The sequence below is a fragment of the Macrotis lagotis genome, chromosome 2, assembly GCF_037893015.1.
Source record: "Macrotis lagotis isolate mMagLag1 chromosome 2, bilby.v1.9.chrom.fasta, whole genome shotgun sequence".
NCBI lineage: Eukaryota > Metazoa > Chordata > Mammalia > Peramelemorphia > Peramelidae > Macrotis > Macrotis lagotis.
The window spans coordinates 331,994,273-332,018,069 of record NC_133659.1 but is presented as its reverse complement, the minus strand read 5'-3'; positions in this window follow the sequence as shown (position 1 = coordinate 332,018,069).

Genomic DNA, 23,797 nt, shown 5'->3' with positions numbered 1-23,797 from the left:
GAGATGGGGGAAGGGAGCTTCCTCTTCCAACGGTATCTTCTCTGAAACAGTCATTGAGAGGGACCCAGAACCCTGACAGGGGACTTAACTAACCCAGGGTCTCATGGCCAGGGTGGAGCCAAGGCAGAAGGGTGCTCCTCCAACCTCTCCATCAAAGCGACCTCCTAGAACCAATCAATAAGCATTCGGTTCTGTGGAGAGACCTCAAGCGGGGGCCAAGCCTCAACAGGGAATGGCAGGGCTGGGAGGGGGCTTAGAGATCATCTAGTCCAACTCTCAAATTTGACAGAAGAGGAAACTGAGGCCCAGAGGGGGTGGTCATACAGCAAGTCTGTGGCAAAGCAGGACTTGGCCCCTATGTCTTCCAGGCAGGGCTAAAGGCACCTGACCTGTCCACTCTCCCAGATCCCATCCGGCTGGATACAAGGAGGCTGAGATGGGCTCTTCTCCATAGTCCTGGCTCCTCAGAGCTGCTCAGTCCCCCAATCGGAAGGGGGCCTGTTGGGCCAATGCCATCCTCCCTCCCTTCTACACCCACCACCCGAAGTGTCTTGGAAAGCCCACCCAGCCCTGACTTTTACTTAAAAGAAAAACAACCTCCCACCCAGATGGAGGAAGTCGGACCATTTCCCAGACATCTGCTGTGTCCTTAAGAAAACACTGGGCCTGGTCGTTCAGCAAATGGGGGACAGCTTGGGAACAGAAGCCAAGCTCTGATGGGTGACTATGGATGGGGTGCAGACCGATGTCCTGCAGCTAGAGTGGCAGGGCAGAAAGCACAGGATTGGAAGCCCAAAGACCTGGGTTCAGATCCTGGATGTGCTCCTTACCGTGTGACTTTGAGGAAGTCATTCTGTGGGCTTTACTTTCCTCATCTCCAAAAGGAGGGAGATGAACTGGATAAAGGCAGAACTCTCCAGGGCTGAGATCCTACATGTGCCCAATAACCCCAGTCTGGGATGGGTTTGCCCACCAGGCTAGATCCCACTGCCTGGGATCTGCCAGGAGTCCACAAAGAGGCCTTAAGGCAGCCAACTCCATGTATCTGGGGAAGGTGAGGGAGGCAGGAAAGAGGGAGGAGGGGATCAGACAGACCCACTCAGTTCCTGAGGCTGATGGAAGGGAGCAAGAAATCTTGGGAAAAAAGGCCCAGAGAGCAGGAAAGATATGGGCACCTGGGGTGGGGGGGGTCCCCACTTGAGACAGGGCCATGGGGAAAAGCAGGTAATCTGGTGGCTTCCTATTTTGTTCAGAATTATTGCTAACTAAGTGTCGATGCTTTGTAGTCAGTCCCAGAATATTAGAGCAGGGAGGGGCCTTAGAACAGGGGATGTTAGAACTGAGAGGGAGGGAGCTCAGAACAGGGAATGTCAGGGGTGACTAGATGGTGCAGTGGATAGAGCACTGGCCCTAGAGCCAGGAGTACCTGAGTTCAATTCCGAACTCAGACACTTAATAATTACCTGGCTGTGTGGCCTTGGGCAAGCCACTTAACCCCCACTGCCTTGCAAAAACCTAAAAAAAATAAAAAAAAAAAAGAATAGACAATGTCAGAACAGGGGGTCCCTGTCCTGGAAAATCCAGCATCCTGAGACAAAGTCCCAGGGTTTTATCCTAGCTATAAATCTGAGCTCAGAAACTCGTCACTCTCCTGGGCTCCACCTCAGAATACTCTGTATTCTGTGTGGGTGACCTGGGGAGAAGTCCTGGACCAGGAAGCCAGAAACCAAGATCTAGTGGTGGTTTGCTCCTTAACTTGCTTAGATGACTTTGGGTGGGTCATTTCCCCTCCCTTAATTTCAGTTTCTCTTTAAAATGGGGGAATTGAGTACAGTGGAAAGAGCCATTAGTATATAAGAACCTGTGTTCAAATCCTGCCTCTGCTACTTACTAATTGTATATCCTTGCAAAAGGCACTTAAAAGTTCCTTTTTCCTCAGTTTCCTCCTCTGGAAAGTGAGGGGATTGGCTTTGGAGGCCTCTAGGCATTAAACAACTAAAAGTTCTTCCATGAACAGTAGACAAGCAGGGGGCAGTTCTTTTCCTCCTGCCCTGGGTCCAGCCAATGAAGCCGCCTGTCCTCCCTGCCCCGTTAGGAGTCTCACCACCCAGCACCCTCATGGGACTCTAGGAACATTCACACTTCACTGTTTCAGATCCACCTCTCACATCCAGCCCGTCCTCTCTATTCCCATGGTCCCCACCCACTCTGCTCCGGAATCTCATTACCGCCTGTCTGGTCTCCTGCCTCACTAGTCCCCCTCTAGTCTGTCCCTCTTGCAACTGCCAGACTGACCATCCTGCTCATGTTAGCCCCCCACTCCCACTCCCATACTGTCTCCTTACCGCCTACATTTGCTTTGCCCAGTATTCAAGGTCAGTCGGCATCTATTAAGTGCCTAATGTCTGCCAGAGCTTGTCTTAAGCAATGGGGCACAGAGAAGGCAGGAACAAAATAAAACCAACTCCTGTGTACAATCTAGCCCCCCCCACCTTTCCATCTCTCCCCCTCCCCCGCCACTGAGTCTACAAAATGACCAAAAAGGAACAGGGGATGCGGGAAAACAGGCTGACTGAAGAGCTGCTGGAAGAGTGGTGAACTGGTCTGGGCATTCTGGGAACTCATTTGGAATCATACTTTTTAAAAAAATCATTAAACCATGTGCCCCCTCTGACCATGATAGCACAACTTGGCCTATCCTCCCAGGAAGATTGAAGAGAGAGGAAAGGAGCCCATATGTGCACAAATATTAATAGCAGCACTTTGCAGAGTAGCAAAACATAGAAACCCAGGGGGGTACCCATCTATTGGGGTCTGGCTAACAAATGATTAATATAGCAGTATCAGGACAAAAACAAAAATAATGAAGTGGATGGCTTCAGAGAAACCTGGGAAGACCTCTATGAACTGATGCAGAGTAAAATGAGCAGAACTGGAAAATAATTTCTATAACAACATTGAAATATATCTTTTAAAAAAATATTTTCTTTATTTGTTTTTCTAACTACCTACAACAGTAGTTTTTACCAATCATTTTTTGGACAAGATTTTGAGTTTTACTTCCCTCTCTTCCCTCCCCTCTCCCCTGAGAGAAAGCAATCTGATCTAGACTCTACATGTATAATCATGTTAAACAATAGATCCATATTGATCATGCTGTGAAAGAATAATCAAATTCAAGTGAAAAAAAGTAAACAGTAGAAGGAAAAATGACATAATACATAAAAAATTTTAAAAATTGAAAATAATATGATTTGATCTTCATTTAAACTCCATTGTTCATTCTGTGGTTATGGATCATACTTTCCATCACAAGTCTTTTAGAATTGTCTTTGATTATTGTACTCTGATGTGAACTAGTCCATCATGGATGATCATCACTCCATTGTTGTTGTTAGTGTGGACAATGTTCTTCTGGTTCTGCTCATTTCACTCTGCATCAATTTATGTAAATCTTTCCAGGCTTTTCTGAAATCCTATCCCTCATGATTTCTTATAGACCAATAGTGTTCCATCACATCCATATGCCATAGCTTGTTCAGCCATTCCCCAATTGATGGATATCCCCTCAATTTCCAATTCTTTGCCACTATCAAAAAGAGCTGCTATGAGTATTTTTGTATATGTGGCATTTTTATCCTTTTTCCTGATCAAAGATGAACAGCTTTGAATGACTTAAGGATTGACCATGCCACCCACCTTCTGAGAAAGGGATGATGGAATATAAAAAGAGACACATTTCTGGACATGTCAATGTGAGGATTTGACTTGACTATGTATATTTATTACAAAGGTATTTGCTTTTTGCTTTACTCAACTCGGGGAAAAGTAGAGGAATGAGGCGTTAGTGATGGAATTACCAAAATTTGGAAAAAAAAAGAATAAGATAAGAAGGTCATTGAAGCATCTTTTTAAAATTCAGGGAAGAGAACAGAAGGAAGGTCAAGAGGAAATACAGACAAGCAGGGCAGTTTGAAAAGAATAAACTGCATGTATCATGTACTTCAAAAAAAAAAGCAGTCACATGTTTCAGAGCCATAGTTTTTCCTGGACAATTCTCCTTTTCTGTTGTGGTTGCTTTTTTTGTTGTGAATTAAGTTCAAGATTTTTTAAAAACAAGAAAATGAAGCATTTTCTTTCCAAATGGGGCCATTCTAGATCTAGATCTAGTCCCCCTTTCCCCATCCCTTTGGGCCCCACCTAGCACTTGGTCTGCCTCTCCTTCATTCTGCATTGTGGTTATCTGTGTCTGTGTCAGGGGCCTGTGGTAGATTGTAAGCCCCCTAAGGGCAGGCACCCTGTCATGTGAAGGCCTGGGAATGCCCTCTCCATACAAGAAGTATGAAACAATAATAGAACAATCTAGTCCAGGAGAGAAGCAAGCATATTCGATGGATGATAAACATTTGGCGAGTGAGTGCAAGAACAGCCCAGCCCCAGAAGTCCCAAGAGCCTGACCAGAGATTGTGACCAGAAGGGAAGATTCCCATTAGGGCCTGATGAAGCATTCTAGAATGACAGGGAGCCCAGAGGCCACAGAATCCTGCCCCTTATTTAACAGAGAGGGAAACTGAGTCCTAAGAAGAGGAAGTGACTAGTCTAGGGTCATCTCTAGGTACTGCGGTAAATGACTCCATAACCACTGTTAATTAAGATGACATGGATCTCAGGTTCTTTACCAGCAGCAAACTACAAACCCAGAGTCATTCCTTTCCCCTCGGGGCTTCAAGATCCCAAGCCTCTTGTAACCCTAACATTCTAAGTCAGTGATGAGGATTCTGGAGGTGGGGTAAGACCCTCCAGAGAAGCTTTCACAGGGAGACAAGGGAGGGGCAAGAAATGACCTGAGACCTTAGTCTAGCTCTTTCCCCTGGGTAGCCTCATGGAGTGTTTCCCTGGGAGCAGCTGCATTCTCCATGGTCTGCTTGGCATCCTTGCCCTGGCGAACTCTGACCTGGGCAGCAGCCTCTACTAATCTTATCCCCAAACTGCTGTGCATCTCTCTCACATCACTGCCAGACCTGTGCCAGCTGAGGACAGTGGCTTTCCCAGAGCCACACCAGACCCTTGTGGTCAGCCTGGCACAGACCTGCTGAAATTGTATGACTCTGGGCCAGCCTCGGTTTCCTCAACTGTAAAATGAGGAGTTTATATTTGAGAATGTCCTAGAGCCTTGCAAACTTGGATATTCTGTGAATCTAGGTGTGCAGCGGCAAAGGAGAGGCAGAAAATAAGGTCAGCAAGAAACCACTTATTTTTCACCTCTGTCCCAATCTGAGAATGTCAGAGCTGGAAGGGGTCTTAGAAGGAGAGATGTCAGAGCTAGGAGGGACATTAGATGGCAGAGGTGAGACAGAGCTTAGAATAAGGAATGTCAGAGTTGAGACCCTCACTCTGTTTTCAAAGGGTAGACTGGCCTAGAGACAGGAAGCAACCCAGCCAAGGTCACCCAGCAAGTGCAATGGCCACGTCCAGTTAGAAGGCATGTCTGCTGCCTCCCGGGGCGAGGCTCTTTCCCCCACACTGTTCCTCCATCTGAACCCCCCCGATGCTGATGCACCCAGTAATTGTTTTCACAGCCGATTAGCTTCCCTGCTTATGCTTCCTCAGTTCAGATAATTCTGGGGCTATTTTGCCTTCTCCAGATGGGCACAAAGGGATGGGGGTGGGGCTGGGACCCACAACCTCAATGGAGCCTCATCCTCTTCAGGCTCGGCCCTGGGCCAGGCAGCTGCCCCACCGGACACATTCAGCCTTCTCCAAGGTGGGACCCTCGCCCTGCTGACAGCCTATCTGCATCACTGGCTCCCCCACCTCTGCTAAGGAGTGGAAAGGTCAAAGTGGGGAGGTCAAGTCAAGAACCTTGAATTCTCGTCCCAGCCCTGCTATGGGGGCTGAGGGCCGAGTCATTTCTATCTCTGTTCAATGAAAAAGTTAGACAAGCTTCCTGGGGTCCCTCCAGGCACAAATCCCTCAGGGTTCTGTGGTGCTAAGGCCTCTCAGAGGCAGAGCTTGAGGAAGGGGGAAAACTGTCTAGATTGAGACATATGGACATGAAGTGGCCCCAGAAGGCTGTTTGTAGGGGTTTGTGCCGAGTTTTTTATAGTTATTGTCTCCTACTGCACAACCACATGTCCCAAGGCCATCATTGTGCCTGCTCCTGGCAGCTCCTTCCTTCTGATCTAAGAGGAGCCCAGCATCCACAATGTCATTTGTTAATGCTGTGTCAAAAGTAAGAACAAAGAGGCTCTGAGGGCTTCTTAGAGAGACAAGACATTACATGTGGGAAGGGCCTTAGAACAGGGGGTGTCAGGGCTGGGAGGAGCCTTAGAACAGGGGGTGTCAGGGCTGGGAGGAGCCTTAGAACAGGGGGTGTCAGGGCTGGGAGGAGCCTTAGAGCAGGGGGTGTCAGAGCTGGGAGGAGCCTTAGAGCAGGGGGTGCCTTAGAGCAGGGGGTGTCAGGGCTGGGAGGAGCCTTAGACAGGGGATGGGAGGGGCCTAGAGTTGGGAAGGGACTTAGAACAGGACTGTCAGAGGCCTTAGAACAGGAGATAGCTGGGCAGGTCTTCACCACCTCCATCTTGGGGCCACTACAGTCTAACATTTCTCAGTAACTGAAGTTTCTATAGCCATCAGCTGCCCACTTCCCTTCCCTGCTGAATTCACCCCACTACCTTTCTAGTAAGCTTTTCCCATAACAAAGGGGGATAAAGAGTTAATTAATCAATGTAAAGATTAACAATGCCTTCTGTAGGGGGTGGGGGTGGGGGGAGGGAAGCAAGAATGGGGGGGAGATTGTAGAACTCAGAATAAATAAAATCTTTCTTAAAAAAGTTAATTAAAACAAACTAATAAATTGACCACGACCAACATGGTATACAATATTCCGTAGCCACAGTTCACCACCTCTCAAAAGAACCTGAATATCCATCTCCTTTAGACACAAGTTTCTTGGAATAGAACAAAGTTCCTTAAAGTTTCCCCAAAGAGAGTGTAGTAGACTGAAAAGAGCTTTAGCCTTGGACTAGATCCCAGTCCTGCTGCTTGCCTGCCACCATTCCCTGTCTCTGGACCTCAGTTTCCTCTTCTGTGAAATGAGGAGGTTAAATTTGGTCCCTTTCTTATTTTTGTACCCATAGGTACAAAAATATTCATAGCAACTCTTTTTGTAGTGGCAAAGAATTGGAAATTGAGGGATGACCATCCACTGGGGAATGGCTAAACAAATTCTAGCATCTGAATGTGATGGAACACTATTGTTCTATAAGAAATCATGAGGGAGGGGCAGCACGGGCCCTGGAGTTAGGAGGACTTGAGTTCAAATCGGGCCTCAGACACTTAATAATGACCTAGCTGTGTGGCCTTGGGCAAGCCACTTAACCCCACTGACTTACAAAAACTAAAAAAAAAAAAAAAAATCATGAGGGATGGGATTTCAGAAAAGCCTGGAAAGCCTTACATGAATTGATGCAGAGTGAGATGAGCAAAACCAGAAGAACATCATAGATGCTAACAACAACATTGGGTGATGACCAAACATGATGGACTAATTCGTATCAGAGTACAATAACTAAAGACAATTTTAAAAGACTCGTGATGGAAAATACCACCCATATCTAGAGAAGGAACTGTGGAGTTAAAATGAAGACCAAAATGTATTATCTTCAGTTTTTAAAAGCTATCTTCACTATAATGTCATTTGTTTCTCTCTAATGTTTTCTCTCTTTGGATTTGGTTTGATTCTTCTCTCATAGTAAGATCAATGTGGATCTATTATTTAGCATGATTATACATGTAGAGTCTAGATCAGCTTGTTTTGTCTGGGGGAGGGGGAGAGAAGGGAGGGAGGAAAAAAATATAAAACTCAAAACCTTACAAAAAATGATTGGTTAAAAACTGCCATTGCATGTACTTGGAAAAACAAATAAATAAAATATTACCCAAAAAAAGATGCAGTTCAGTATTGTGATGATCAACAATGATAGACTTAGGTCTGCTCAGTGATCCAGGATAATGCTAAAAGACTGGTGATGGAACATGCCATCCACATCCAGAGAAAGAACTATGGAGCCTGAATGTAAACCGAAGTACATGATTCTCACTTTTTAAATTTGTTTTTTTATTTTTTTCTTTCTTATATTTTTCCTCTTCTCTTCTGGTTCTTCTTTCACAACATGATTAATGTGGAAATATTTGTAATATCATTGTGTATCTATAACCTATATCAAACCACTCTCTGTCTTGGAAAGGGGGGAAGAATGGGGGAAGGGAGAAAATTTTATAAAAATGAATGTTGAAAAATATCTCTACATAAGATCCAAATGGATACAGGATTTAGACATAAAAAACAATATTATAAGCAAACTAGAAGATCAAAGAGTAGTTTGCCTGTCAGAGTTTATGACCAAGGAAGAGATGGGGAACATCATTCAAAACAAACTAGATAATTTTGATTACATTAAATTAATTTTGCACAGACAAAACCACTGTAACCAAGATCAAAAGAAATGTAGTAAATTGGGAAACAACTTTTGCAACTGGTATTTCTGACAAAGGACTTATTTCTAAAATATACAGAGAACTGAGTCAAATTTTCAAAAAAAACAAGCCATTCCCCAATTGATAAATGGTCAAAGGATATGCAAAGGCAATTTATAGCTGAGGAAATCAAAGCAATCTATAGTCATATGAAAAATTGCTCCAAATCACTACTTATTAGAGAAATGCAAATTAAAGCATCTCTGAGATACCACCTAACACCTTTCAGACTGGCCAATATGACCAGAAAGGACAATGATCAGTGTTGGAAGGGATGTGGGAAATCTGGGACACTAATACATTGTTGGTGGAGCTGTGAACTCAACCTTTCTGGAGAGAAATTTGGGATTATGCCCAAAAGGCAATAGAAATATGCATCCCCTTTGACCCAGCAATACCACTACTGGGTCTATACCCTGAAGAGATGATGAAAAAGGGTAAAAACATCACTTGTACAAAAATATTTATAACAACCCTGTTTGTGGTGGCAAAGAATTGGAATTTAAGTAAATGTCCTTCATTTGGAGAATGGCTTAGCAAACTGTGGTTTGCTATTGCGAACACTATTGTTCTATTAGAAACCAGGAGGGATGGGAATTCAGGGAAACCTGGAGGGATTTGCATGAACTGATGTTGAATGAGATGAGCAGAACCAGAAGAACATTGTCCACCCTAACAGGAACATGAGGGTGATGATCAACCCTGATGGACTTGTTCATCCCTTCAGTGCAATAACCAGGGACAATTTGGGGCTGCCTACAATGGAGAATACCATCTGTATCCAGAGAAAGAATTGTGGACTTTGAACAAAGACCAAAGATTATTACCATCAGATTAGAAAAAAAAAAGTTGTGTAATTTTGCTATCTCTCATACTTTGTTTTTCTTCCTTAAGGATATGATTTCTCTGTCATCACATTTAACTGAGATCAATGTATAACATGGAACCAATGTAAAGACTAACAGAATGCGTTCTGTGGGGGTGGGGGAGGGAAGTAAGAATGGGGGAGAAAGTGTAAAATTCAAAATAAATAAAATATTTCTTAAAAAAAGAAAAATATCTCTACATATTATTAGAAAAAAAATAAAATATTATCAAGTATAAAAATATAATAAATAAAAATGAACAAAGTGTCTCCTGATCCCTCCCAATTTGCTGGTCCTCCTTCCCAAGCTACCTTATATTTATCTATGTTGATCCTAATTCATTTTCTATTTATTCTGCATATTTTTATATGGTAGATTCTCACCAGATCCCTCACCAGCTCTGAGTCTCAGAAGCTCCATGTAAAACCTGAAAGGGGTGGACAAGGAGCAGGCCAGGCACTGTCCTGCTAGGCATGCAAGGGCAGATACGGGCCTCTGAGAGGTGAGATGGCCTCAGAAAGGGGCTAGTAAGCTGAGCTCTGGAGGGAACACTAGGCCATGAGGGAAGTCCCAGCTGGGACAGAGACCATCCCTAGCCTTGGTTTTTAAGCTTTCTTGTTGCCTTTCCCTTTTACATCCAAATTATTTTGGGGCAGATCTCTCCTCTGGTGTCCAACCCCATCCTAAAAGCAAGCTTCCCCTTGTTTCAAAGAAAAATCAAAACCACCAATGAACTGACTATATCTGATGTTCAGAGGCAACTTTGAGCTGGTAAACTGGGCAGCCAACTCCTAAAGACCATCTGCTCTTGCTCCTCTCATAAAGGGGTCTCATCCACCCCTGCCCAAGCATTGGCCACAGCCCCCTTATTTCTGGCTTCCTGGTCAGAAAAGTGCTGCAGAAATCCCAAAATCACAAGATTTCAAGCTAGAAGTGACCTTAGAAGGCATCTAGTTTATGCCTTCATTTTTACAAATGGGGAAACTGAGGTTGAGAGAAGGGAATGGGACTTATCCCAAAGTAAAGCAAGCTAGGAACTGGCAGAGACAGGATCCAAAACCAGGTCTTGAGATTGTCAACCCAGTGCTCTTTCAGCCCTGCCACCACTGATCCTCCAGCTCCTGGTCAACTGGCCTGCAGCATTTAACACTTAAGTATTCTAGGAGAGGAGAGGCCAGAGAGGCTGGAGCTGGGACTCACTGAACTCCCCACCCAGGCTGCTGGGAACTGTGGCTCTGTGGAGGTGAGGGGAAAGGAGGGGCTATCCTTCCTGGAAGGACACTGGAAAGGCCGCCCAGCGGAGAGCCAGGAAGGCCACCATTAGCTCCAAAGCTTTTTTAGTTGGGAAGTCTTGGCTTTATGAAAATGGAAGAGTTGTCTCTGGAAAGGGTCACCTGCTATGTCTGAAAGCGGCAGCTGATCTTTGCCAGGGGCTTCCGTAACTGCCAGGACCAGAGAAGACCACAGGTCAGTTCTGCCATGAAATTCCTTTGTGCATGACCTGGGACAAGCCATCCTCCCTCTAAGCCCAGATTCCATCTTTGAACAATGAGAAAGTTGCACTAAATGACCTCTAAGGTCCTTCTCAGCTCTGAAGTCCTCTATTCTCAGGTCCCCTCCTAGTTCTGCTATCTCCTGTTCTAAGACCCCTCCTAATTCTGCCATCCCCTGTTCTCAGGCCCCTCCAGGCTCAGACATTATGTAATCCTGTTATGGGTTCTGATGGTCCCCTCCTTAGCCCCAGCTTGGGGGTGTAACAGGGCTCTTTGGGCCTTCTCTCATGAGAGGATTTTAAAGTCCTTAAGTTGAAGGGACTTGCTCAGAGCCATGACCCCCTTCATGAGAGAGATGGGCCCCGGGCTATCCACTCCCACCACTCCCACTACTCCCACCACCACACACTGCCTGCTGGGTGGGTGATGCTGGTTTTGTCTGGCACCTCTGCCTCTATGCCTGAAGGGAAGGATGGGGAAGGAAAGGTAGTCTTCATCCTCAGAGCCAGCTCCAGTCCAGTCTTGGACTAGCCCAAGCCCTCAGGGGATAGGAACCCATGGGGGTGGGTACAAGGTTGGTCCTAGCCTGTGAGCCCTTTTCTCAGAAGGAAAGGACCCACTTGGCCCAAGATCCCCTAAGTGCCTGAGCCAAGCCCCTGGAAGCAGCCCCATAGGTTGGAGAGCAATGGAAGGGAAATAAGCACAGAAGAAGTCACTGGATCATGGATTCAGAGCTGGTCAAGTCATAGAAGATATCAAGTCCAACCCCATAGTTAAATGGAGGAAGCAACTTTACTCAGAGAGGTAAAGTAACTTGCCCAGGTCACACAGACAACAGGCAGCTCCACCGATAGAGGGCTGGGCCTGGAGTCAGGAGGACCTGAGTTCAAATCCAGTCTTAGACACATATTAGCTGGATGACCCTGTTTGCCTCAGTTCCTTCATCTGTAAAATAAACTGGAAAAGGAAATAGCAAAGGAGAGAGATGTTGAATAAATGAGAGTGGGGAGGAATAGAGTAGAGGGAAATACAGAAACTGTGGGGAAAATATTGAAGCAACTTCTCTGGTGGACTTAAGATAAAGAAGGCAACTCATACCAGAGCCAGAGCCATTGGAATCTGAACACAGATTGAAGTACACATTTTTTCTCTCCCACTATTCTTGAGGTTTCTCATCTTTCTAGGGGGAAGAGGGATTTATGTTTACTCTCACAACAAGGTTATTGTAATAATATAAAATAAATAAACCAAAGAATCTAAATAAATAAAGTTTTTAAAAGATTGAAAAAAAAAGAAAATAGCCAATATCTCTGCCAAGACACAACTAATAGACTAAACAAAAACACAGCCATTAAGGGTCTGAATCAGCAAACTCGGACCTTTCTGATTCGAACAACAACTCTCTACTCCACAGGCCAGCTGCCCACGATGGGGAATGGGCTTCCTGCCCCCATGTCTTCAAAAGCCAAGAACAGAGAGGAGAACAATGATGTACCTTCTGAACAAGGAGCCAGACGTAGGGCTTAGCTTCCCGTTAGACTGGAAGCTCCTTGAGGGCAAGGACTGCTTTTGCCTCTTTTTTGTATCCCACTGCACTTAGTATTGAGTAGCACAAAATCAGTGTGTACTGATTGATAAGTAACTTCATAAAACCAGTCTCTCAGAAACACTAGATCCTAGAATGCTTAGAGTGTTCTCCTCAAGATGCAGAGGAGCTAGGGACTGATCCCAGAGCTACCACTCTTCCCCAGCACAGGGAGAAGCTCCTTTCTCTAGGGGATGTCATTGTCCCCATCGATAAAGGCTGGGGTCACAGATGACTCTAAAGCTGGAGTCCTTGTCCATCCTTCAGCCATCAGGTTGGAGGAGCCCATGGACCCCTCCCAATTACAAGTTTTTAAATACATAAAATAAATAGCATTACAAAGGAAAGTGATTGTAATTAAAAAAATAGTTATCAAAATATTGTCAAAATCAGTTCAGGACGCCAAGATAAGGACTCTGCTCAAACAGGTTCCTTTCAGCTCTAATCTGGAACTTTGAGGATTCAAAAATCTCAGCCTCTCGCTGTAATAATAATTCTCAATCAGATCACAGAAAAGAGTGAAGATTTACAAAAGTATTTTCCTCACAATTTTCCAGCAAGGAAGATGCTTTAACCATGTTCCCAGTTTCACAGATGAATAATTTTGAGTCAGAGGTCCTGGATTCAAATTTTGAATTTAAATTCAAAGTTTGAATTTAATAAACATTGTTTAAAGACCTAGTATGTGCCAGGTAAGCTAAGTGCTGAGGATACAAAAGAAACACAAGACAGTCCCCTCCTTCAAAGACTTCACCTGTAATAATGGTGGGATCCTGAGTAAGTCACCTGAGGCCTTTGTGGCCTTTGGTTTCATCTGTAAAAGAGGAGGTTGGCTACAATGAGCTCTGGGGCCTCTTGAACTAGAGATCTCTGCTCCCTAGAAACCAAAGGTTCAGAGAAATGCAGCCTGCCTTATCCAAGGCTGATAAACATCAGAGGACTTAGAATCAAGGTCTTTCCCATGCCCAGTTTAGGATTGTTTCCATTTTAATGTTGTCTCATACACTGTTAGCCTCAAACCCTCTGGATCTCAGACCCTTAGAAGCTTTGAATCAGAGAGAAAGGGGATCTCAGAAGCCAGCTAACCCCCACACACACATACACACACCCCATAGCCACTGGATGCATGAAGCCTCTCCCAGGTCCTCTCTCTCTCCTGTCCAGTGATGAGTGGCTCACTGCCTGCCAAGACAGCTCACGCCATCATTGGACAGCTCTCCCTGATAGAAAATTCTCTTGCTTTGTCTATTGTGAGTCACCCTCCTGCCACCCCCATCCTCAGAGCCAGGGATGGGACCCATTGGGCTTCCCGACATGGGCTGGTTCCCCCAGATATCATTCAGAGCCTTGGAGGGGTGCGGAACTGGGCTGCCTGTGGGCCTGCCAGCCATCTGGTGTTCCTACATGACTGGGCGGTCCTGGGGGGGGGGGGTGCCCAGTTCCACAGGATGCTCCAGCCCACAGGCCTCATCACTGGGGGCCTCGGCCAGGACTTCGCTCATTCCCTTGTGGGGGTAGAGCTGAGAGACACCAAACTGGAATAGAAGCCAGGCCCTGCAGAAATGGGGCAGCATGAGTGCTGGCTTCAGCTGCTGCCCTGGAGAGGTCGGGTTGGGAAGGGGGATTCATTCCCATGCCTTTGGACCATGCCTAAGCTGTCCTGGTCTCGGCTCCTAAGTTGTGGGCTCGGCCATCCTGAATATATCTTTCCTAGAGCAGAAAGCTGGAGGGGGAGAAATGAAGTGGGGGGGGAGGCTTAAAATACCCTGCAATGAATTTACTTTAAAAAACAAAAGCCACCCCCCCTTCCCATTTGGTGCTGTCTTTGGTCTCCCCAAGGACTGACATTTCATTTCCTACCAAACACAAGCTTAGATCTTTGGCTGCCATTCAAGGGCCTTCCAGCGAATCCGAGCTTGGAAGGGACCTGAGCATCCATGCAACCCACTTTGGAGCTGGCTGGGGATCCCCCCACAACATCTCTGACCTGGACTACTTCGCTGCGGGTCCAGCAAGCCCAGAGGGTGATGGTACTAATGGAAAGGTTCGAGGTCCCAGCCAAAGTGGCCTCCGGCTACTTCCTACCCCTGGCCATTCCATCTGCAGCCCCCACACCTGGAATGGCCCCTCCTCACTCTCTGCCCTCTAAGCGATTCAGCTCCACAAAACCTGTCCTCATTCCCACCAGCACCCCTGTTCGTGGCTGCCCACTCCCTGAAAGGACTTTCTGTTTGTTCTGTATCCTGACTTTTATTTATCTGGGTCTGCATCCCTTCCCACAGCAGAATGGAAACTCCTTGAGGTCCACTTAATTGTCCTCTGTAATCTCCAGCACCAGGTCCAGCAAGTAAAAAGTGCTTGTGAATAAATGAATGGAAGAAAGAACAATTGAATGAATGAATGAATGAACACACTATGGGCTGCCTCGTTCGCCATGAAGCCTGAGAACAGGGGACTTTTTGGGGAGCAGCCACATCACCTCATTGATTCATACTGAGCAGGCAGGTAATCTGCTCAGACCTCACTGCCCCTTCACCCTCAGTCCCTATTTCCCTAGAGCTCCACCCTCACTCTAAGGCTACTTGTCATCTCATAGTCTATACCATCATCAACTTGCCCCACTCACTGGTCACTGCATACTCTCTGGTGGACAAGTCAAGCCCACAATTATTAAACCCCTACTGGTCACCAGGGGCTGGCTCTCTGTCTTCCCCCCTCCATGCCCAACTCCAAGAATGCCTTCTTCCTTGAACCTCCAGTTGCTCAAGTCTTTGCCACTTTTCACAGTGCCAGCTCAAATGCCACCTCCTCCAAGGAGCCTGTTTGGATTCCCCCAACAGCTTTCTCTACCCTCTGAGATCCCAACAGACGCCAGTCTGAACCCCTCTATGATACTCATCACCCCCTGTCCCTTGGTACAATTATCTGCTTCTCTCTCTTTGTAGACAGTTGTGTTTCAATTGTTTTTCAGTCATATCCAACTTCTTGGTAAAGACACTTGCCATTTCCTTCTCCAGCTCCTTTTTCAGATGAGAAAACTGAGGTCAAAGGGGCTGATGTGCCCAAGGTCCCCAAGGAAACAAGCAGCAGATCTGCACCCAGACATTCTGAGGAGGAAGCACTCATGGATGGAAGACCATGAGTTGTAATGACATCCATGGAGAAAAGACACCCTCACCCCCGCCCCAGAGAGTCACTGAGCTGCATGGGATCCAAAAGTGGGTTGGGGGGCTCCTTTTTCCAGAGGTCTTTAAACAAAGTCTGAACAATCCTTGTTGGGTAGATTAGAGCCAGAACTGCTTTCCAATCTGGATTAGATGAGATGACCCCAGAGATCTCTCCCAATGCTAAAAATCAATGATTTTGATTCTCATGTCCCTTACTTGAAGGTAAGCTCCTTGAGGGCAGGGGCTGACACTTGGACATCTTTACATAGGTGGTGCTAGGCCAGAGATTTTAATTTGAAATCAAGCAAGATAAGCTATGTATTATAGTTCCCCAAATTATAGAAGAAACAGATTCAAAAAAGAGTAGTGTGGGGGGGCCCAAGAATGTTTAACCTGGATCAGAGAACTTTTGTTCAAATACTTGATGTCTAGGTAGAGCCTCAGATCCCTCATCTGTCAGATGGGATGGGCTCTGAAGTCCCTTCTAGAAAAGAGGCCCCAAGCATTCTGTTGCACAGGAGAGGTAGAGTCTGTGGGGATTAACCAGGACTAGAACAGGGAATGACTCGTCCCTACATCCTCCACCTGCAAGGGTGAGAGACTTTTGCTTCTGACATGATGGTCCCCTAGGCAAGTGTTTTAGGAGGGTCACTGATAAACTAGAAAGTATCTGGGAAGGGGACAGCTAGGTGGTTCAGTGGATAGAGCACTGGCCCTGGAGTCAAGAGAACCTGTGTTCAAATCCAGCCTTGGACACAATAATTGCCTAGCTGTGTGACCTTGGGCAAGTCACTCTTAACCCCATTGCCTTAAATAAATAAAATAAAATAATAAAAAAAAGAAGAAAATGTGAGAGAGAGGACAACCGACAGGCCCCTAGATGATCCTACTTCTGTCCAATTCTGCATTCCTTTAGTGTGTCTAAATTCTGCTGACTCGGGGATAATCGTCTGTCTCTCTGTTATAGTACCAAGGAAAGTAACATGAAAGGGATCATTTCAAAGAGATATGAATAGAGAAGGTGCAGTGGGGGTAGAGAAGGAGAGTAATAAAGAATTGGAAAGGGTGAAGGAAAGAGGGGAGAGGAAAGAAAGAAGGGATGGGAGAAGGAAGGAGAGAGAAAATGAGAGAGGGAGAGGAAGAGACTGTGAGCTCCTTGAAGGCAGGACTGTTCGGTTCCTCTTTATTTCCCCAGCACAGAATACAATTCCTGGAACCTTGGAGATGCTTTGGGTCCCATTTCAGACCACCACAATAAAGAGAGTATCATAATAAAACAAATCACATAATTTTTTTTGGTTTCGTGATGCATAAAAAAGTTCTTTTTATTCTGTACTGTAGTCTGTTAAGTATACAATAGTATTGTGTCTAAAAAAAAGCTACATGCCTTAATTAAAAATACTTTATTGCTAAAAATGTTAATCATTATCTGAGCCTTTAGCAAGTCATCATCTTTTTGCTTGCAAAAGGTCTTGCCTCAATAACAATGGCTACTGATTGATCAGGGAAGTGGTTGCTAAAGGCCGGGCAATTTCTTAAACTAAGACTACAGTGAAGTTTGCCCCATCCATTGACTTCCTTTCAGGAAAGATTTCTCTGTATTTTGCAATGCTGCTTGATAGTATTTTACCCAGAGTAGAATTTCTTTCAAAATTGGAGTTAATTCTCTCACATTTTGCCACTGTTTTCTCAGTAACTTTATGTTATATTCTTCAATGTTGTTGTTTCCCAGGGAATAGGGAGGTCCAAAGAGAGGGAGAGAGCTCAGGATTGAAGGGAGAGAGACCTTGGCTGGTTGGCGGAGCAGTCAGAATATACACAGCCCATATACGGATGAAGCTCATCATCTCACATGAGCACCATTTCTGAAATCCCAAACCAATTACAATAGTAACATCAAAGATCCCTGATCACAAATCACCCCAATAATAATGAAGTAGCTTAAAATATTGCTGGAATGACCAAAACATGAAAGAGACCCATGATTTGAGCATAAACTATTGGAAAAACGGCACCCAATGCGGGGTTGTCACCAGCCTTCACTTTGTTTCAACAACAACAACAACAATAACACAATGTCTTCAAAGCGCAACGAGTTAGGCCTGGTAATGTTGAATGAAGCAGCTAGGGGAACCGCACAGTACGCAAAGGACTGGACCTGGAATCAGGAAGACCTGAGTTCAAATCCAGCCTCACACACACCCTAGCTGTGTGATCCTGGGACAGTCACTTAACTGCTGTCTGCTGCAGTTTCAACTACATAATAACAACAATAATAATACATTTAATTGATATATAAATGCATGGATACATACATACATACATATATACATACATATATATGTATATATATACATACATATACATGTATGTATATGTATATATATATATATATACATACATATACATGTATGTATGTGTGTGTATATATATATATATGTATATAAAATAGCAACTACTTCCTAGGGGATCAGATGAGATACTATTTGTAAAGCATTTTCCAAACATTTTTGTTGTCGTCAGTTTTCATTCATTTCTGACTCTTCGTGATCCTGTTTGGGGTTTTCTTGGCAAAGATACTATGGCGTGCCATTTCCTTCAGCAGTTCATTTTATGGATGAGGAAACTGAGGCAAAGAAAGGAAAGTAACTTATCCAGGGTCCCACAGCTAGTAAGTGTCTGACATTGGATATGAACTCATATCTCCTGACTCCAAGTCTGGTGCTCTATCCACTATGCAAAGACTTTATAAATGCTAGTATTATTGCTCCTCCTAATAACCAATAGTTCTTGATGTAGAGAAAAGGAAAAGGAGGGAGAGGGAGGAGAGCAAGAGAGAAGCAAATGGGGAGAGGTTGAGAGGCAGAGTAAAGGGGAGGGAGGGAGGAGAAGGAAAGGGGGAAGGCAAAGAGTGGAAGCTCTCTGGGGGCAGAGAATGCTTTTTCTTTGTTCTTTGGATTCTCTTTGCACAGTGCCTGAACACAGAATAAGTATTTAATCAATTCTTATTCATTACCAACTTGGAAAGGGAGTAGGAAGAAGGGAGAAGAGAAAGGAAAGCGAAAGAGGGGGGAGGCTAGAGAACAAGGTGAGGGGACTGCAAAATGTCAGCTGGTCCCTTAGTGGGATCATAGCAAGCCTGTATATAGATAAGAGCCTTGGGCTATCATGGTTATCCTCTGACCATCCCCCATGGACATTTCCCATGAAGTCACTTTGGGGGCTCTAGGTTGCACTGCAAATATACTCGTGTGGGCTTTCACCCTTCTCTCCACTGCCCTTTGGAGCACTTGCAATTTTGAGTCCTTAGAAATGGTGGTATTTTATGATTCATCATCATAGAGCAGGGGAAAATAGGATGAGGACCAAAACAAGTCTCCCTGCCCAGTTCCTTGTAACCTTTCAGGAAAGAAACAAACTGCTGGGGAAACATGCTGGATTTGGAAACGGAGATCATGGGTTCACCCCTACACAAAGTGGGGGTGAGGGATTCAATCAATGCATGGGACTTCTCTGGTCTTTGTTTTCTGATGCTATAGGAGGGGGTTGGACTAGTTGGTCTCTGAAGGTTCTTCCAACACCAAGTCTATGATCACAAGATAATTTGGTTACCTGGGGATTTTCCCAAGGGATGAACTCCAGGAGGCTGTATTTACCCCTTCTGATTATCAACCTTATTCAGAGTTCATATCATAATTAAGAGGATTCTTAGAACAGAGAATGTCAGAGCTGAGAGGAGCCTTAAAATAAGGAATGTCAGGGCTTAGAGGGGATGTAGAACAGGGAATGTCAGAGCAGTAGCAAATAGCAAAGCTAAGAGTAACTTTGAAAAATAAAAGGTTAGAACCAGGAGGGACAGTAGAACTTAAATAATCAGAGCCAAAATGTTCCTCCAACCTAATCTAGTTTAACCTTCTCATTGTAAAGACCTTGAGAAAGGATTTGATTTGCCCACAGTCACCCATCATCTGGATAGCTCTCAGGGTCCCAGCACAGGGATCTCAGCACCAGGCTAGGCTGCCCCTTAGGGCTTCACCCATCAGGTTTTGGAGGGGTTACCTTCTCCCACCATCTGTGTGGTTGGGGTGAGGTAAGATGCTCTCCTGCATGACCGGCTGCTTCCTGGAGCAAAACCTCAAGTCTAGACCAGATGTGTTCCTAAGTTGCTTGAACGCACCCACCCCAGAGGAGGAGGAGGGGTTGTACATTTGGGAAAGCCTTTGCTGACGACCCACTCTGGCAGTTCTGGGCCATGAATCAGGAAAATGACTCAAAGAACAAAGTCCTGTCACTGCAAGGATGTGTGGGGGGAAGGGGATTGGGGAGAACATGAAGCCTGAGTCAGAGCAGAGGGAGCAGAGAATGTCAGAGCTGAGATGAGTCTTAGAATAAAGAAGGTTGATGGATTGGTTCTTAGAACCTAAAATGTCAGAATTAGGAGGAACTTTAGAACCTGGGAGCTCCAGGCTTGGAGGGAACCTTAGAACCCAGAAGACCAGAGCTGCGATGTCAGAATCTGAAGGGATGTTAGAACCCAGCAGGTCAGAGCTGAAAGAAATTTTATGCATCATTTAGTCTAATGACCTCATTTTACAGAGGAGAAAATTAAGTCTGAGAGACAGAAAGTGACTTGCCCAAGATCATCCAGTCAGTCTGTGGAAGACCCATGATTCCAATCCATTTCTGCTGGTTCTGACATCCACATTCTTTCTCTAATAACATAGTTAATTTTGACAATGCACATAGGGAGACCTAGTGAGAATCCTGGGGTTTGCTCTTGAAGACCTTCCCCATTTCACTATAGCCTACTCATCCATGCCTCTATTGTATAGAAATTACCTTCCCACACTCTAGTCACCCATGGGACACCAGGCTGGGCTTCTTCCACCTCATCACTCCTCACATAACACTCCATTCCCCAGATCTGCTCTTGACTCACTGCTTCCCCTAAAATCCTTATCTTCTCTCCTTCAAGAAGCCTCAGACCAGGGGCGGCTAGGTGATGTAGTAGATAAAGCACCAGCCTTGGAGTCAGGAGTACCTGGGTTCAAATCCAGTCTCAGACATTTAATAATGACCTAGCTGTGTGGCCTTGGGCAAGCCACTTAACCCCATTTGCCTTGAAAAAATAAAAAAAGAAGCCTCAGACCATGGGGCGGCTAGGTGGTGCAGTGGATAGAGCACTGGCCCTGGAGTTAGGAGGACCTGAGTTCAAATCTGACCTCAGACACTTAATAATTACCTAGCTGTGTGGCCTTGGGCAAGTCACTTAACCTCATTTGCCTTGAAAAAATAAAAAAGAAGCCTCAGACCCTGATCCCCAGCCCTGCCCCAGCTAATGCTCCATCCATTATTTCAGTTTGCTGTCAGGGAAGCCATAACATTCAAGGCATTGGGGATCTGAAGAGAAAGGAAACATCTTTGTTTACTTTTCTGTGTCACATCTCCCTTGTAGACTATAAACTCCCCGAGGGTAAGAACAGATTCATTTTTTTAACTTTGTCTCTCCAGTATGACACAGTGGATAGAAAGCCTGGCTCTGTCACACATGGGCTGTGTGACACTCGACAAATCACTTCTCAGAGCTCCCGGACAGCTCTTTAATGCTATAAGCTTCAGAGAAGATACTGGTTTGCATTACAAAAGGAGCCTCTTCATGAGGAATTCTCTGCATCATTGGCATTAAAGGCCTAGATATCAAAAAGTTTCCAGGACTAAACTCAGTACCTTGGCCAGAATTTGGGGGTCAATTCCACAATAATTATTGAAATTAAGGGGAAACTATTGTTGTGGGTCTAGAGGAAGGAGCCCAGGACTCAGGACTCAGATGATCTACTGACATCCAGGAGGCCCAGAGAAATGGATCCCCTCCCCACCTCCTTTCTCTTCAACTTTGTCCTGGCCCTCTCTGCCCTTCCTTCATTCCCCATGGTATCATTTATTCCCTCCCTCATTTTAATGTAGTCTTCAGGAGAGCAGGATCTTTGACATTCTCTTTGTATAACTTATGCTGATCACAGGGCTCTCTACATTGCAGTCACTTAGAAGAGGAAGAGACCGGAAGCATATTGCTTCAAGCATAGATCATTTCCTCTCTTAACACCTTCTTCTTTTTAAGAGGGAGAATGGGAGGAAAGGGAAGAAAAAGCATAAGAGAATAAGATGGACATAAATATACAAATAAATGATTAAAACCATGAGTGGGAATGGGATGAACTCACCCATAAAATGGAAGATGGCAGCAGAATAAATTAGAAAATATAATCCAACAGCATGAAAACACAAAAGAAGATTTCAAATAAAGGGATGAAGTAGAGAAGGCAGAGCCAGGAGAAGGGAGGAAAATGGCAGAGAAGTAGAATGGGACTAAAGGAAAACATCTAAACAATGAGCACTGTTCCAAAGTGAGACAGGACATAGTAGATTCCTCCCCACCTGAAGGTCTTCAAATAGAAGCTGATCAAAAGTTAGGGATAGTGAAAAAAGGGTTACCATTCAAGCTACACACTAGGATAAATGGCAGCTGTCAACTCTGAGAGTCCAGAATTTTGTGGTCATTCAGTCTCTTCCTGGAAACCTCCAAAGAGGGAATGTTCATCCCCTAAACTGTTGAACTGAATTGAGATTTTGTATGTGCCCTGAAGTTAGGGGAGCAAATGACCCACTATTCTTGACTCTGATGTCTAGGGCCCGCTGAAATACTTTTGATCATCCACAGCTCATAAAATAGAATCTAGAGGTCCTGCCCTTGTGTCCTATTCTCCACCACCATCATCATCCTACCCAAACTTCCCTCTAAAAAAGATGTAACCAGTATATTTTTTACCCCATTCCTAATGTTTATCCTCTAATAACTGGCAAGAGTCTCCTCTCTCTCTCTCTCTCTCTCTCTCTCTCTCTCTCTCTCTCTCTCTCTCTCTCTCCCTCCCTCCCTCCCTCTATCTATCTCTATCTCTCTCTATCTCTTTCTCTCTCTCTCCCTGTCCCTCACTTTGACCTCAAGTTCCTAGGAGGCCTTCAGGACCTGGAAAACAATACTGAGTTCAGTCTAGAATCTAGATGGGATTGCAGATTCAGAAAGATAGAAACAGATGAAGACAATGAGAGAAATAGAGCCTCACAGAGAAAGGGAAAGAAATGCAAATCTGGAGATAAACAGAGAGGGAAGGAGACACTTACTGGAGAAAAGAGATAGCTGGAAGCGGAAAGAGGTAAGATGGACATGGAGAGAGATAGGAAGTGACAAAGACAGAAGGTAAGGTGCAGAAGGAAAGACAAAGATAGAACTAAAAGGATGATGGACAAAAGGAAGAAAGAAATAAGAAAGATACTAGGTGATAGAGAGAAAAAACAGACAAGAAATAAAAGGAGAGAAATTGATAGAAAGAAACAGATGGGAAGACAACAAGGAGATAGAGAAGACAGAAAAGAGACAGAAATGAAAAGAGAAGACAGAAGCACAAGGAGATGGATGGAAATGAAGAAAGAGACAGACAGAGATGGATCAAGAATGAAAAATGAAGACAGACAGATCTGGAAAGAACCTGATTAAAGATGAGGAAGAGAAGACAGAAGAGGCTGCTGGTTCCTGGCCATGGCCCAGTCCCTGTGGCTTCCAGGCACCTGATCAAAGAAACACTGTCCCTTGATATCAACTCCAGACCTACATATGTCCTGCTGCTGCTCCTTGCTAGCATCTGGCTTCCCTGGGGGAGAACTCGAGGGAAAATATTGTTTGTCAGGCATACTTCCTGGACTCTGCTCCATTCTCCTTCCTCTGCAATTTTGCTCCCCTCCAATCTACCTCATCCTCTGCCTCTCTGCTAGTCACCCTGGCCTCAGTCCTTCTCCCCAGTATCTCTCTGTCTGTCTGTCTCTCTCTCTCTATGTCTCTGTCTGTCTGTTTGCCTCTCTTCCTCTCTCTCTTTCTTTCTCTCTTGCTCTTTCAGTCTCTGTCTTTGTCTCTCTCTTTCTCTCTCTCTCTCTCTCTAACTTGAGGAACCCAGGTGGGACTAATTCAGAATCCCCAGAGATTTCAAGCACTGCTCAGGAACCAGAGCCCAAAAACCTGAGAGAGAGCCCAGATCTCAAAACCCTTCCCAAAGTGGGAATAGGTAGATGTCCCTAAAGGTACAAAGTCCTCTATAA